The sequence below is a fragment of the Quercus suber genome, unplaced genomic scaffold (genome assembly GCF_002906115.3).
Source record: "Quercus suber isolate HL8 unplaced genomic scaffold, Cork oak 2.0 scaffold_578, whole genome shotgun sequence".
NCBI lineage: Eukaryota > Viridiplantae > Streptophyta > Magnoliopsida > Fagales > Fagaceae > Quercus > Quercus suber.
Window position 1 is genome coordinate 249,329 of NW_027070023.1, and position 16,681 is coordinate 266,009.

Sequence of the window (16,681 nt, forward strand, 5' to 3'; positions counted from 1 at the left end):
CCAAATTCACTATGAAAGAATTGAAGTTTACACAATAGTGACTTAAACCACTAACATTTTATTGCTACATCAAGTAGGAAACTTACTACTATGACCATGTGACACAGTGACAGCTCCGAGTCCACGAACTACTTCTTTCTTGGATTTCCAACAAGCATAAACACTCCTGCTAGTGTATCTTTAAACTCTTGAATCTGCAACTGAAACGATCACCAAGTTCTTGACATAGTCTTGATTCTTGATAACCTTAAGTATATGTGAAGGCAAACACCTCTAGATCTCACAAAAGATTCACATACACAGCATAAAGAGCGACTTTAAAAAGTGGCTAGGGTTTTTTCTTTTATACTAAAGACAAAACATAAAACCCTACACATCAAACGGGCTTGGGCTAAGTTGGAAAATTCTGCAAAAAAAACAATCTGCATGACTTTCGATCAATCGAACCTAATTTTTGATCGATCGAGCTAGACAGATTTACACAGTAAATCCTGAAGAACACTCAATTCCAACTTTTCATATAAATACACTTTAAGCAAGTCTAAACAAGACTAAAACGTTTTGATCATGGTTTGCCAACATTACAGATTGAAGTTTTAATACATTAGTTCTTAATTCCTTAGAACCTAACACAACAATATATGTATTCATAACTTATTAAATATATTTTATTTATATTTTTAAGCATTTATTTTATATATTTTTAAGCGCGTATAAATTTAAAAGTAATAATGAATAATAAAGTGAATCCATGGCCATTAAATGATGTTTAGAATACAAACCAAGATCAAAATTAAAAGAGTAAATAATAGATAACTAGGTAAGTGTTCAACATTGAAGCCAACATATAAAACATATAAATAAAAATTCTTACAAGTTCAGTGTATCTCTTACTATCGGGGGTTGTGTTAGAACAATATCCAAGTCATATCATGGGTGTATCGTAAATGTATTGGTTTTTTTTTTTTTTTTTTAAATAATTGGGTATGTATCTAGAGGTATTTGGTACTATACTAGTATGATACATATCAGATATAGGTATGTGAGAAAAAATGAAGTATACGTGCATCCTAGGAGGCATGCAAAACTTGTATTGGGTCTTGTAGTTTGGATGGAGGAGGTGCTTCCTTTTGTCTAGGTCCAATTACTTGTTGATGCTTCAAACTGATTTATTTAATTTAATAAAATAATTTATGTTTTCTCCCAAAAAAAAAAAAAAAAATCCCACTAGTCCACTACCCAAACAGCCAAAAAATTTAATTTCCTATTTCTTCTTTCTTCTTTAACGTCGCTAGGGCCTAAGGGTGGCAAATGGGCGGGTTGGGTCATAAATGGGTTGGGTGTATAATTACCCATTTATCCATTTATGACCCATTTATATATAAATTAATTATCTATTACCCGCCCAGCCCATTTAATTAGTAACCCATCCATTTAACCCATTTAATTTTAATATTGCCACTAACGCATTAGTGCATGTGTTGAAACACTTCTCTAACTCATTTAAACTTTCCTTTCTCTCCTAACTTTCTTGGAATCCAAACAAAGCTTAAATTTTTAATAAAAAGAAGAAAACATGAAGACGTGTAGCTCACCTGAAACAAAAAGAAAGGGATTTTGAGCTCGCTGTCGCCGTACCTTGACCAGAGCGCGAACACAGCGGCGTAGCAGCTCGAGGAGATCGAGCCAATCTCTGAGTTCAAGGATGGCGACGGTCCGATTCTTTGAGTAGGACGAGATCGACAAGCCCGAGGAGATCGAGTCGCCTTTGGCCACCGTGTCTTTCTCCAGGCTCTTCGCTTGCGCTGACAACCTTGACTGGGCGCTCATGTTCGTCGGCTCCTTTGCCGCCGCCGCTCACAGCACCACCCTCGTCGTTTACCTTCACTACTTCGCGAAGATCATCCACGTCCTCAGTATTCATCCTAAGAAAAGAAATATTTGGATTTGGATTTTTTGTTTTTGCTTTTTTAATATTTTGTTATTAGTTTGGATGAGTGATTTTCTTATTTTCAAGGTCATCAGCTGTGTTCTATAGTGTTTGTTTGGTTGCTGAGAATGTGACTGTGTGCTATTTTGGTTTTGTGTTTGTTACGAGTCTGTTTGGATGATGAGAAAATGTAGAAATGTAGAAGAGTAGTTGGTAAAGTGTGTTTGATTTTAGAAGGGTTTATTGGGTTTTTGTGGGTTTATTTAAATTTAAATTTTAGATGGGTTTAGTGGTTATTAATGGATTTATCTATTTAGACCCATCTAATTAAATAACCAAATGGGTCTTTACCCATTTAAGCCAAATATTTAAATGTGTTGAGTTAAGACTTATCCAAATAAGGTGGGTAATGGGCAGGTTCATGGATATGGATACAAAATTGCCACCCCTACTAGGGCCTGTGCTACTCTTCAAACTCTAGCTTTACAGAACCCACTGGAGAATAGGGTACGGGGTTTGCAACTACACAACATGGGGCTCAAGAGCGTGTTTATTGTTTACTAGGGGCATTGAACATTGCATCAGAGTATGATGGATTTATCTTGATCCCAATTCAATTTTCATCAATTACTCAAGTTAGTTAATTAGTCAAATTATTCAATGGTCCAATTAAGGCCTGATAGGCACATGCAACCATAGATGTCGCTAAAACTAAATTTCATGCAGCGGGAAAATAAATTTTAAAACACGACGCGATATGGTCACGTTGTGGGAAATCCTAAAAAAAAAAAAAAAATGTTGTGGGAAATCCAAAAAAAAAAAAAAAACAAAAACACTCAATGAATGATATATAAGTCATCACTCCCTTGAAAACCCACTGACAAATATTGAGGTTCCAAGTACAAGGGATATACTTAATCCAAAGTACTTACCTATAGTTGAACTTAGCTATTGAGCTATCTAAGAGTAGCTCCAAACTGGTTGGACTACTCTTCTTGGGGGGGAGGGGGTCATATATATATATATATATAAATATATGTATGTATGGACTCAAAAAATAAAGACCCAAGCCCACTTAGATCAGTGGTACCTTGTCCTTCGAATCAAGCCCAAACAATAGAATGTTTAAAGAGAGTAAGAAACTAATTTAAATGCAATTCTAAACTAAGGCCAAGTTTAAGGCTGAGAAGTTCAAAGTAATAGAAAGGTGTAATTTAAACAACAATTGGGGATAATGACCTCCTCGGGCTAGTTCGAGAATTAATTTCTTATATATAGATATAGTTCAGGTTTTACATCAAGTTATTCACTGTTCTCTTTTTTGTTCTTATAAGTTCTTAGAAAATATTCATCCCCTTTTTCTGGTGGATTCCTTTCCTTTTATAGCATTTCTCCATGCATCTCAGCCCTCTAACTGTATGTTCCCAGGCAATTTTCAAGATACTTGTCCCATTAAAACTCTATTGAAGGTGGCAGAAGGAGATGATAGCTGTGAAGTTACTATTTAGGGGGTCATTTCCACATTAATGTAGCTGATAAGGTTGGTGAAGAGTATTGAATGCAAAGGTGGGAGGTATACCCTTCAGGGTGTTTCCTCCCACCATCCTTGTCCTCGCTGCCATCTCTTTTCCTCTCCTTGGGCCTTTAAGAGATAACGATTGTCCTAATACTATTACCCTCCTCGATCAAATGGAGTCCTCGGAATTCGTTTTCCCTCCTTCACATGGGTTATGAAGATTATTCCTTGGTTAAGACTCCTTGGTCCTCAGACCCCATGCAATATATATACACACACACACACTTTTGTGTATGAAATATAAAATAGTAATGTACAATACTTCATAACTCAATATGTGCTATAAACAAAAGTGTACTATTAAATATTGTAATCGAAAGTTGATGCTACAACATTAGAACCCAAAAGTGTATTATTTTCTGAATTACTATCTTCATTTTTTTTTTTTTTTTTTTTGAAGAATGAGTCAATAGGCCTAAACTTGTCCATGAACCTAGATTTATCAAATTAAATTATCACTCATAAAATAAAATGACAAAAAATAGTCCAAAGATTGCAAAATAAAAGACAAACAATCATTCAAATGTCAATAAAAAAAAATAATAAATAACAACTAAATACATGTTAATATAGTAGTATAAACTATATATTTTAATTAACTAATCGAGTACATTTATATTTTATAAGTTCATTTATAATATATAATGCCATTAGGTATATAATATATTGATTATTATAATAATAAATAATATATTATAAGGAATATAAAAAAGAAAGAAATCAAAAGTAGAGTAAAAAAAATCAAAACAAAGCAAATGCAAAGTACTCGGAAAAGAGTTAAAAAAAAGGGGTTAGCTAGTCAACTAGGGGCATATAGCACTGCACAGTCAGGGAATGAGGGCCCCGTCACGGAAGTTTCAATCTTTCACTCTTTCTTGTCTAGTTTAGTCACATAGTATAGAACCTATACTTTTAAACAAACTACAGTAGTAGTAGGAGGTAGAAAAGGAAAGAACTGAAAAGAAAAAATAAATAAATAAATAAATAAAGGTAAACGCCAAGTCGCCAATGAAGACAGAGAGAAAGAGAGAGAGAGAGAGAGAGAGAGAGAGAGCACTTGTGTGAGGTAAAATGTTTCTACAATGTGTGGAGGACTTGGTGGTGCAGCACATTAATAAAAAAATTTACTTTCCAATTTTTCTACTGCTGTGTACAAATAAGCCTTAGATGTGTTGGAATGAAAATAAGATTTTTTTTCCCCTTTTATTTGTTGAGGTAATTGTTAAAAATGCAATGTATTCATTTTAAAGATATTGGATGTTTAATTATTGTAATTTGTTGACATATGTATTTATGGATTGTAATTTCTTTAAATGAAAATTATGTTTAGTTTTACACTTTCTTAAATATATATGTATATTATCAGGTATGGAGGGGCCAAAATGATAAGGTTATTTAAAAAATTCTCAAATTATTTAGGATATTTCCCAAAAAAAAAATTTATTTTTTTCAAAAATTTTGGGCGCGCCAAGCCCCCTCCGTCCTCAAGTGGCCCTGCCACTGCTCGAAGAAATCTTCAATATGGTGCTGTAGATGATGCTTGTTACAAAACCATTGGCTCACAAAAGTCATTGCAAAATCTCCTTCTCTTTTGTACTAAACTTTCCTAGGTACAATAGGTGAAGGTTTAGGTTTTCTCTTTGAATCTCTTTAGGTTTCTGCTCTAACGTCTTATATAAAGTGAGGTTCAATGAGTCCTAAAATAGCTCCATTAGGATCACAAAAACCTATTTATACAGCTGGCTTAACAATGTCTTCAGCCAAAAACAAAACCCGCAATTCTTGATCAGTAGACTAGTGTGAAGCTTAAAAGCTTGATTTGTCATGCAGACATGGATGTTAACTTAAAATTGCCTAAGAAAAAAATGGAAAAAATAAAGTTTAGCCTCTTCATTAAAGCCTCTATTATTGGCAATCTATAGCATAATTCAAATTTTGCTTCTATAAACATTGATTTGTGTATCTTATTTGAATATTTGTTGAATAATTATAATCAATTAAATTCACTATTTTCTAATCTCTTAAATCTCTACCCTTCATTCAAAAAAAATCTCTTAAAACTTTGGGATAAACGGTAGTTTAATTATCTTAATAGCAAGTGGGATCTTGAGTTTGAACATTGTCTCTACTCTATCTCATTAAATTTGCAATTTCTTAATTTCTTAGATTATTGAAACATTAGTTTTTGAACATATCTACCATCCTCAATGGCGGAGCCACACACAAGAGTGAGGGGGCCAAGGCCCCCCCTCCCCCAAAATTTTTAAATATTATTTTATAGTATATATATTATTTACATTTTTTTAAATGTAGCATGAAAAATTGAAGGTCCCCCTCCAAATTTTGAGTCATTTCAATGGTGCTCTTAAAAGAAACAGAAATTATATTAAAATCATATAATTTAAGAGGTTTAACAAATTAAACTATGTAGAAAATGATAAATTTTTATACATGTCTAATAGAAGAAATACATGACTTTTATATACTCATTAAAATTTAGAAGATGATAAATTCTTTTAGTAAATTAATTTATGTGTGTGTGTATATGTAGAGGTTTGTCTTAACTAATATATTAACATCACAACTTGCCCCCCCCCCCCTAAACCAAAATTTCTGGCTCCACCCCTGACCATCCTTATCTTGCTCTTCTAAGTGGAAGACTTATCATTTTAAACTAATTAAGTACATTCGCAAAATTGTTTACAATTATCTATTTATTATTATATTTCTTTAAGTTTCACCCTTAGGATATATATATATATATATATTGACGAAAACAGGAGGTCTTATTTATATAATATAAAGTTTATACATCACCAACACTCGACCATCGGGCACATAGCCTATTAACCCCGAGGTCGGCCAAATCCCTTACATAACACAAATATACAAAACTGGGACAGGTACTATATACAGATAAAAGTTGTTGTTGGTAAGCTCCCCGCTTCACCAATGTGTCCGCACATTCATTAGCTTTACGGTAAATGTGTTGCACTTGCACCTCCCAATCCGAGTCCATAAGGCTCCTACAATCACAAATTAAAGGCATCATATTAGTAGGATAACATGCTATTTTATTGGTTAACCATGATAGCACTACACTAGATATTGTAATTTGTACAAAGTGTCAAATCCTAAATGGTTGAATTTATAAAATCATATGCCTAACCAAATGGACTCTATAGGTGTGCATGAATCTCAACGCACATCACATCATCACATGGTAGTTAGGTAGTTACCTCTGCTAACTGACATTGCATGCAACAGGGGAACCCCGAAACAAGGCCAAAAACAGTGATTGGATTGTGTTGCCAATGTATTGAAGACTGAACTCAGAAAACTTGGTTTATTGTATATTCTGAACACAAAAAATTATTCTTTAGAGAAAGGCCGTCCTTGTTTGCTCATTGGCCAAGCCTGGTACAACAAGGAAGTGCAAGCATGTCCTTGGTTGAGAATAAAGAAATCTATTGTCCTATTTTAACTAATATTGAAAGGATAGCAATTAAGCAATCACTAATTAAGAAATAAGAATTTGATCAAATAATTTTGAAGGGATTAATCTAATCCAAAGTAGCACCTGCTACGGGATAACAAATAGTGTATATATATATATATTCCTTGATGAACGTTGAGGGTAAACTTCCTCACATCATTATCAATTCATCTTCACATGGGATTGTATATATCTATATTTTTTGGTTAGAAAAAAAATGGTGACTAAGGTACTTTATCACATGATTAATCATTAGTCCACTACCTTTTCCTTTGATTTTCATTCTAAGCAAATTGTTGATGAAATAAGTGTTCATCATTGAACATGAAATTGCGGCGTGCCACAGTTTTCCCATTATTGATACTATTTTGACCTAGCTAGTTAAAGTAATGAGATTATTAGTGTCTAAAATCCTTTTCAACGTTAGCAAATTCATCAAATGCATGAACTAGTTGGATTGCAACAATAGTTAAAGCCCTTGTTCAATTAATTAAAATAAACAAATAAAGTCCTGAAATAAATCTTTTGTTCACACAATTTTCAACGTTAGCAAATTCATCAAATGCATGAACTAGTTGGATTGCAACAATAGTTAAAGCCCTTGTTCAATTAATTAAAATAAACAAATAAAGTCCTGAAATAAATCTTTTGTTCACACAATGCCTGCATTTATACAATAGTTTGATTGTTGATTGAGTACGTAACTTATTTTCCGCAATTCTCATACTTTAAGAGACTTTCAAATAAGCAACAAACTACTTCCAAATGCACAATAAATCACATTGGACACTGTCAAGTAGTGCCAAGCAATTGGTTAAAACTTAAAAGTGTTAAAAACTTTTTGTGAAGAAGAAAAAAGGGTTTTATAGTGGGAATTACTATTGCTTTAGCTTACTTAGACGAAGCAAAAGAATATAGAATTTGAAAGGTTTTAACTTTTAACTATTTGGGGCTGGATGTGAACACATCGGGGTTTGCATTAAAATTGTTATTTTACCATTTAAAAAATTATTTTATCTATTATATCATCTCACTCTATAATATATTTAGGGGGTGTATCGTACTATGGTTTCAATAACAATTTTTAGTATTTAAACAATATTACACGTATTTTCATATATTTTTCACTTATACGTATTTCCATAAAACAACAGCAACGATACTAGAAATCTTTTACCAAACAAGCACTTAACGTCTCAGTTACTTAACGTCTCAATTTTTATTTTAACATCCAATATATTAAAATAATATAAATACACAATAAAATAATATAAAGAGAGAGAAGAGAGAAGAAAAGTCATTAAATAAAGAGAGACAGAAAGAAAGAGAGAATAAAAGAATATATATTATATATTTCACAAACGCTATAGTAGTTCTTAAAAATGAATTAAATTCTATAAAAATGTGGTGTAAAACTCAATTTTTACCTCTCTAATCTCAACATGTCACATGATTATATTACATATTATAGAATAGACACAACCACACTCAATAAAATCCAATATCCATTTGAAAATCCAACTTTTTTTTTTGGAGGAATATTTGAAAATCCAACTTAATTGTGAGATTATTGAGATATTATTATATGTTGTAAGATACATTAAGTTTTAAATAAAATGTTGATGTGACAATCTCTTATTAAATGGTGTAAAACATTAGTTTTATACCCCGGTCATCCTTACCAAATTTAAACTCTTTTTAAATATATCAACTTACTGATCAAAGTTGCTAAAAAAATTTAGTAATACCAACCGGGGTAAAATGCAATTTGAGCATGTTTGAATGTAAAATATCAATTTGGTATTTTACAACCTTAATGCTAATGCTCCCTGATCTTAATTTTCCTCCATTCTATAAATTTAAAAAAATAGTACTTCTCTTTGTTTTTAGGTAACTAAGCTGGGAGTGGGTGGGATTTATTGTTGTAACTAACATTGCATGGAACAGGGAAACCCTGAAATTTTTTAGCAAAAGACCATCCTTCCCTGCTCATTGGCAAAGCCTGGTACAACTAGTAATTTTGGGTCCATTGACCTTTGTAATGTGGTTTGTCCTTGTGGAAGTGCAAGCATGCATGTCCTTGGTTGAGCTTAAAAGGCAACATATATTGATTGTATTAGAGAATAATTAACAAAATCCATCCCCCCTATCTTAACTAATATTTAAAGGATAGAAAGTAATTAAGCAATCATTGAATTAAGAATTTGAACAAATGATTTTGACGGGATCAATCTAATCCAAAGTAGCATCTGCTACGGGATACCATAATCATGGAGGCAATGTATCTAGCTTTAAATAGCAAATAGTATATATATATATATATATATTCCTCGATGAATAACGTTGTGGGAAAACTTTTCACATCATTATCAATAATTGATCTTCACATGGGATTGTATTTTTTTTTTTTTTTTATATTAGGAAAACCTAGTGGCTAATGTACTCTATCACATGATTAGTCAGTCATTAATTAGTGTACTACTTATTCCTTTGATTTTCATTACAAGCCAATGGTTGACGAAAGTGCTAATCAATATTGAACATGCAATTGCGGCGTGCCACAATATTCCCATTTGCTAATGCATGCCGCAATTGCATCATGTTAATGCATGCCGCAATTGCAATTAAACATTATGCAATTGCGGCATGCATTAGCAAATGGTTGAGGAATGTGCTAATACTGCTAATAGTATACATGAAATTAATACCCAAAATCCATTTAAACGTTAGCACTTAGCACGTTAATCAAATGCATGAACTAGGAAAATTGCATAACACTTTTTTTTTTTTTTTTTATAGAAGATAAAATTTCTACTCTAACTTAATCTAAATATATATGTGTGTGAAACTTCCTCCTAGAGACTTGAACTCCACAATCATTTATACTTATAGAGTGACCAATTCACCAAGGGTATGCGGTGGTAATTACATAATACTTAAAGTTCTTATTCATTAAACTAAATAAATAAAGTCCTAAGGCTAAATTACAACTTACCCACCAATAGTTTGGCTAAAATTTAAATTGCCTTCTTGTAGTTTGAAATTTGACACTTTAGCCATTTAAGGTTAGTTCAGTTAGAGTTCCGTAATCCACATCTGTTAAAAATATGGTTAAATATGTAATTTTGCTTCACTTTTATATCTCTCTCCTCCCAAAACATAAAAAATACAAGATCAAATAAGATAAAAAAGAATCAAACGGAACACTTGCATCATGAGATTTCAAACCATAAGTAAGCAACTTAAAATTTAGTCAAACTTTAGGTGGGGTATAGTGTCAAATTTCAAACCACAGGTAAACAACTTAAATTTCAACCAAATCACAGGTAGGTAAGTTGTAATTTACCTAAGTCCTATAATTAATCTTTGGCGAAAATGCATTTTTGGTCCCTACATTTTGGGCCAATTCTCATTTTGATTCCTACTCTTTTGAAAACCCTAGTTTAGTCCCTGAAAATTGAAAACCGTTACCATTTTGGTCCATGCCATCATTTCAAATAATGAAAATATCCTACATGGCAAATAGAGTGCCTTACTTGCTAATATGATGCTAACCTGGCCGTTAAAATATTATTAAAAAAATTTATCTGGCAGGCATTTAAAAATGCCACATCAACATTTTAATTATTTTTTTAAAAAAAAGCCATGTTAGAAAAAATAATAATAATAAAATGATTCTATAATTTTGATTTCTTAAAAAATAAAATAATTAAATTAGAAAAAAAAAATCATTATTATTATTATTTTTTTTTTTTGTGTGGAAGATTTCATGTTCTTCTGATAAACATTAATGTTCATGTTTTTATTTAAATAACATGTTTGGTTTCCTTTAAAATTTAAAAATCAAGATTTTATTTTCTATTCTTGCATTTTCTTAACAACCAAGCCCATCAAATTACCAAAACACTGAAACCCTAAAAAAGGAGCAATCTGAAACCTCCAGCAAATCAAACTAAAATCTCAAGCAAATCGAACCCAACAAACCAAAACAATGAAACCTAGGAAAGACACAGCAATCCAAAACCTCTAGCAAATCAAACCAAAACCTGAAGCAAATTGAACCCAAAAAATAAATCCATAAACCCAATAAGGAAACACAAAACACGCACAAATAAAAAAAAAAATCTTTAACAAATTTACAAATAAAAAATTCAAAGCACAAAGATCTTCAACAATATAGACTTTCAATTTCTAGTACAAACTAATTCTTAATTTCAAATGAAAACCAAAGCCCAGCAATTTTTTTCAATTTCTTAGTACAAACATATCTAAATGAAAACCCAACCAATTCTTTTGATTTCTCAGTACAAACATATCCAATTGAGAAGCCAAACCCACATGAATAAATCAGACCACCAATCACAATCACTGCCATCGACTAGTCACCAATGAACACATCAAGCCACCGCAACCCACACCAACAACAAACCCAACCAACGATCCACCCTTACCCACCACCAGACTGACCACCACTTCACATCCACTACCACCAATCTCATCCCCTCTTGCTCTATCTCTCTCTCTAAACCCAGATCAAAGCCATATCCCAACAAGAAGTGAGAGAAAGCTCAAAAAGAGAGAGATTTTTTTATTCAAGAGAGAGAAACCTTTAGACGAGAGAGATGGAGAGATAGGAAAGTGAAAAATTTAAAGGTTGGTCACTTTAACCTTTTGTGGCTGTAATGACCAAATAGTGTGTGGCATTGTGGATGTTGATAAATTTAAAGGTTGATCACTTTAATTTTTGTGATGGTGTGTTTGACTACCAAGAAATTTAAAAAAAAAAAAATTGAGAAAGTTAGTAAAAAAAAAAAAAAATCTCAATCTTTAAAACTAGTAAAGTTTTTTTTTTTTTTTTCTTTTTTCAATTAAAATTAAAATTAAGGAATTAATTTTTTTTTAATTTTTTAATTAGACTTTGGACGTGACATTTTTAAATGCCCAGATAATTTTTTAATAATATTTTAAGAGAAGTGCTATATGAACAACATTTTCACAATATTTTCATAACAAATCACATGTGATAAGTTAATATTGGTTCAAATTTAATTTATAACTTAAATTACTTTTTGCCCATTCATACAACCAATAACAACCTACTACTTAAAATTTGTTATGAAAATTTTTGAATATAACATTTCTCATATTTTTATTTCCGTTGCAAAGATGATAGTACGGACCAAAATGGTAACGGTTTTCAATTTTCAAGAACTAAACTAGTTGCTTCAAAAAAGTAAGGACTAAAATAAGAATTGATCCAAAATATAAGACCAAAAGTACATTTTTACCTTAATCTTTTGTTCACACAAATCTTAAATTTGTCAATAGTTTGAATTTTCATTAAGTAATGATTTTTTTTTTGGAGTTCATTAAGTAATTTAGTTTCCATAATTATCATAATTCCATTACTCTATATGTTACTTTTGATCATTTTAATATTACTAGTATTATCTCAAAATAGTATTTAGTCTATTATTTTCTTAATTTTTAATTATACTATATGTGGGGAGAAAAACCCAGCCCAGCTTATTCGGCCCAAGGCCCTAAAAGAGGAACATTCTTCATCCGAGGAGATGAAGCCTTCAGTCGGAAGCCCACGCCAATGGGGATGCCTGGAGACGAACACGTTACCATCCGAGGAGATGCTCATACGTCCGAGCAGTCATGAGTCCTCGGATCCGAAGAGGTTGATCAAACGCGAGTATGGGAGTTCAAGTGATCTATTTGACAAGTGTAAGGAGGAGAGAACTCGAACACACATGAAGATAACAGCAACAGGGGAATATCAAGGAGGCGTACTTCAACCACCACATTTAATGCCCTGTACCTACCTTTCTGGCCGCATTTATGTGGACAGGACACCTGAACGGTGCTTTCTCAGCTACCGCCACTCACATAAGGCTAAAGTGGGATGATGGGACAGTACTCGAGTGGATGCCTGGATGATGAACAAGTGGACGGAGGAGATGTAAGAAGTAATGCTATATAAGGAAGGGTACCTCTGATGGAAGGGATCGAAAAACAGGAGAGAGAAAGGGTACCTTAGATGGTTGTAGCTCCAGCAATTGTAACCCTTGATTATCAATGAACAACTTCTCTTCGGACAGAGTACTCATATTAGTCCGAGAGCACATTAATTCAACTTCTCTCATTGATGTTGCTGTTTATACTGTCATTTTCATTATTTGCCTAGCCCTTTCGCCCACTCTCTACAAATTTATTGTTTGGGCTCAGAGGGTTCCAAATCCATACCTCCTTGGGCTTGGCCGCAAAAATGACCCTACACTATATTATTATAGGTTTTACTAAGGATGCCCTTAGGGCATATATTAGTAACTTATTTTAGGAAACCTTTATAGGAAAATGAAAAAACAATTTGATTTACCTCTAGTCTTTTTTAACTGGGCATGTCCTTTTGTTTTAAATATACAATGACAAGTGTAGTAAGTTTTAATCTTTACCTTTTATTTAGTTAATGGGTGATGATGTGATGTTAGTCTCTTATTAAAATAAAAAGATTTCTTTTTAAAAAATACTGAGGTAAGTCAAACCCATGAAAAAGTAATGACTTTTTTTTACAACCTTTTCAATTCTCTATGAAAATTTTCTTAAAAAGATAATTATATATGTCTAAAAGCATACATTAATTAGACTCATTATTATTAAGGAATTTAGGGGCCGTTTGGTAATGTTGTTTTAGTAAATTGTTTGTATTCTTTTAAAATACGTATAGATGAAAAAGTGTTGAAAATACATTAATACTGTTAAAAAACTGAAAACATATTGTTAAACCACTCTACCAATCGGAGCATTAGTTTCCATAATTATCATAAGCTCCGCTGTTAGCTCTGGCAATGTGATGATAGGTAGCTATTGGGTATTTTACATGCTCCGGGATTTTATTAGGATATTAGGAAAAAAATAAAAAAAAAACAAATTTTCTAATTATCAAAATCTTTGATGTGATAATTGACAGGGCTATAAAAAGCTATTTGATCATTCAGAATATTTGTTCACTATATTTCATCCAAGAAAAAATAAAAATTATTCACTATATAATTTCCTAAACTTTGACTTGTATATATTATCCAATGAGACCTTTCGTGCAAATGTCGTGAAACTTAAAATAAATCGTTGACAACTTTGGGTATTGTGCCTGTATTTTCGGTTCACATGGCTGACTCTGATTGATAAGAACTCTATCAAATTCACAAATGGAATTATGCCACCTGGAACTTATTAAGCCCAAAAATTTGCCCGGAAGTCATGAATCTGAATCACATTGGAGTCTCCACATCAATCGTGTTCTAGTGTATTTCTTGGGTGAAAGCCACAATACACCTTCATGGGGTTCACACTTCAAAGATTCATTGGAGTAATTTTTTCACATATGCTTTGTTTGGTATTTGGCCAACAATAACGGTTGTGTTTTCCGCTATGCTAAAAATAGAAAGAGGAATATTACGTATATGACATTTTTATAATATTTTCACAATAAATATTAGGTAGTAAGTTTTTATTTGTTGTTATTGATTGTTAAAAACGTCATTTCAGTTGTAGATTCAAATTAAAAACTTATAACAGCTTTTTATTAAATTTATTGTGAAAGTATATTTTAAAAATATTACGTATGTAGCACTCCTTATAGTCAATAGCTCTTGAGATTAAACAAGGTTAGTAATAAAATGTCTAAGAATAATAAAATGAAAACTTTCCAATCAAATAAATAAAAAGAAAAGAGAAAAGAAAAACGACTTTTATGTTGCACAAGATCAGTGATAGAAAATAGAAAGTATGTAAAAGCATTCATTATGATGTTGGAAAACAAAAATCACGCCCAAAAGAAGAGGTTTGTTTTTTGGGGCCATAAATTAGGGGCAGAGAAAGAGCACCGATTTCTCCTCCGTTTTCTGCTCCACATGTCACGTCTAAACCCACGTTGCTACAAATGCATACATCTCTAAAACTGCCCTTATCAGGTGTTGCAAATTACAACAATAGCATACCAAAAATTATTTAGTATTTATTTTATCACAATGATAGAATTATTAACCTCTTTCTTTTTAGAAGAATAGAATTATAAAGCTGTCAATTATAAACCTGTTTTAACAAACACTTTCGGTTCTTTTAATTTTGTTTGATTTTGATATTTGTCCTTTAAATTTTCAAATTATTATTTAGTTTATGAAAAATTAAGAACCATTAATTTCATTTGTTTGTTCATTCGCTCTTTTTCTTTTTCTTTTTTCTTTTCTGATAATTCGAAGATTCACAATAATGTTAATTGTTAATCAGTTTGACTAGGAATTGTTTTGTGAGACAGTCTCCCTTTGCAGCCACACAGCCACTCCTTCAAAAACATCCTATGAAAATTTAATTTTTAAATTGGGTAAATTACAATTTACTTACTTATGGTTTGACCAAAATTTAATTTGCTTGTCTATAGGTTAAAATTTAATACTTTACCAGTTTACCCCACTAAAGTTTGACTGAAATTTAAGTTGTCTATTTGTGATTTGAAATCCTATAATACAAGTATTCTACTGGATTCTTTATTATCTTATTTGATCTTGTATTTTCATTATTATTATTTTTTTTTAGAGAAACATAAAAGTAGAACTAAATTACATATTTAGTCATCTTTTTAACAGAAATGGGTTACAAGAATTGAGCTAACTTCAGGCAAGTAAAGTGTCAAATTTCAAACCACATATAGGCAACTCAAATTTGGTCTAATCACTGATGGATAAGTTGTAATTTGTCCTCATAAATTTGAAGTTGAATTTAAAGAGGTGAAATATATGTTTTAGCCATAAAGGTACATATTACGTTTTCACAACCATTCCACTATAGTTAGACCTTTTTTGTTGTTGTGATAAATTGATAATTACAATGGTGAATGATGAATTTGTATGTTAGATGTTTTTATTAGAATTATTGAGAAGTACCAATCAATTGAGTTACAAAGCACGAGAAAGAGTTAAACTATATTCAGATTAACAGTAATTCTTTGAAAAATAGAAATTGAATTTTAATCAAGGAAGTCAATATCATATCGAATACTGTTTTGATTTAGTTAAAGAAATGAAATATTTCAATGCTAGTCGATACCAATATATCGTTTTGGAGTTACCGTTATATATCACAAATATTTAAAATTTACCTATTTTTGCATAAGTTTAATATATTAGTCACTATACATTACTCCAATATATTAACATAAATAGTATATTAAAAAAAAAAAAGAAAAGAAAAGAAAGAAAAGAAAGAAAGAAAGAAAGAAAGATGCACAAGTGAAAAGAAGCAGCCAAATGCTTTATCTCACACCACTCCCTCCTACCTAACCTCTGACATAGTTTAATGAGAGATTTTAAAATACACAAAAGCACAAAGCTGTCATGCATTATCAGTGGAGATATCAACAAGCAGAAAAGGGAAACGAACAGAGAAGGATAAGAAAGAAGAAGCTGTAACGACAAGTTGCTATGGAGGCTGAACAAGATTCAAATAAGAAAATGTTTAAGAAGGAAAAATGAAAGATTTGGTGCACAGATCAAAACCCACAAATTAGGCACTGTGTGGCTAACCCATTCTTCTCCTTCTCTTCTTCTTTTTCTTCTTCTTTTTTTATTTTATTTTATTTTATTTCTCTGCTCTGTACCGGTCCGAATTATCTTTT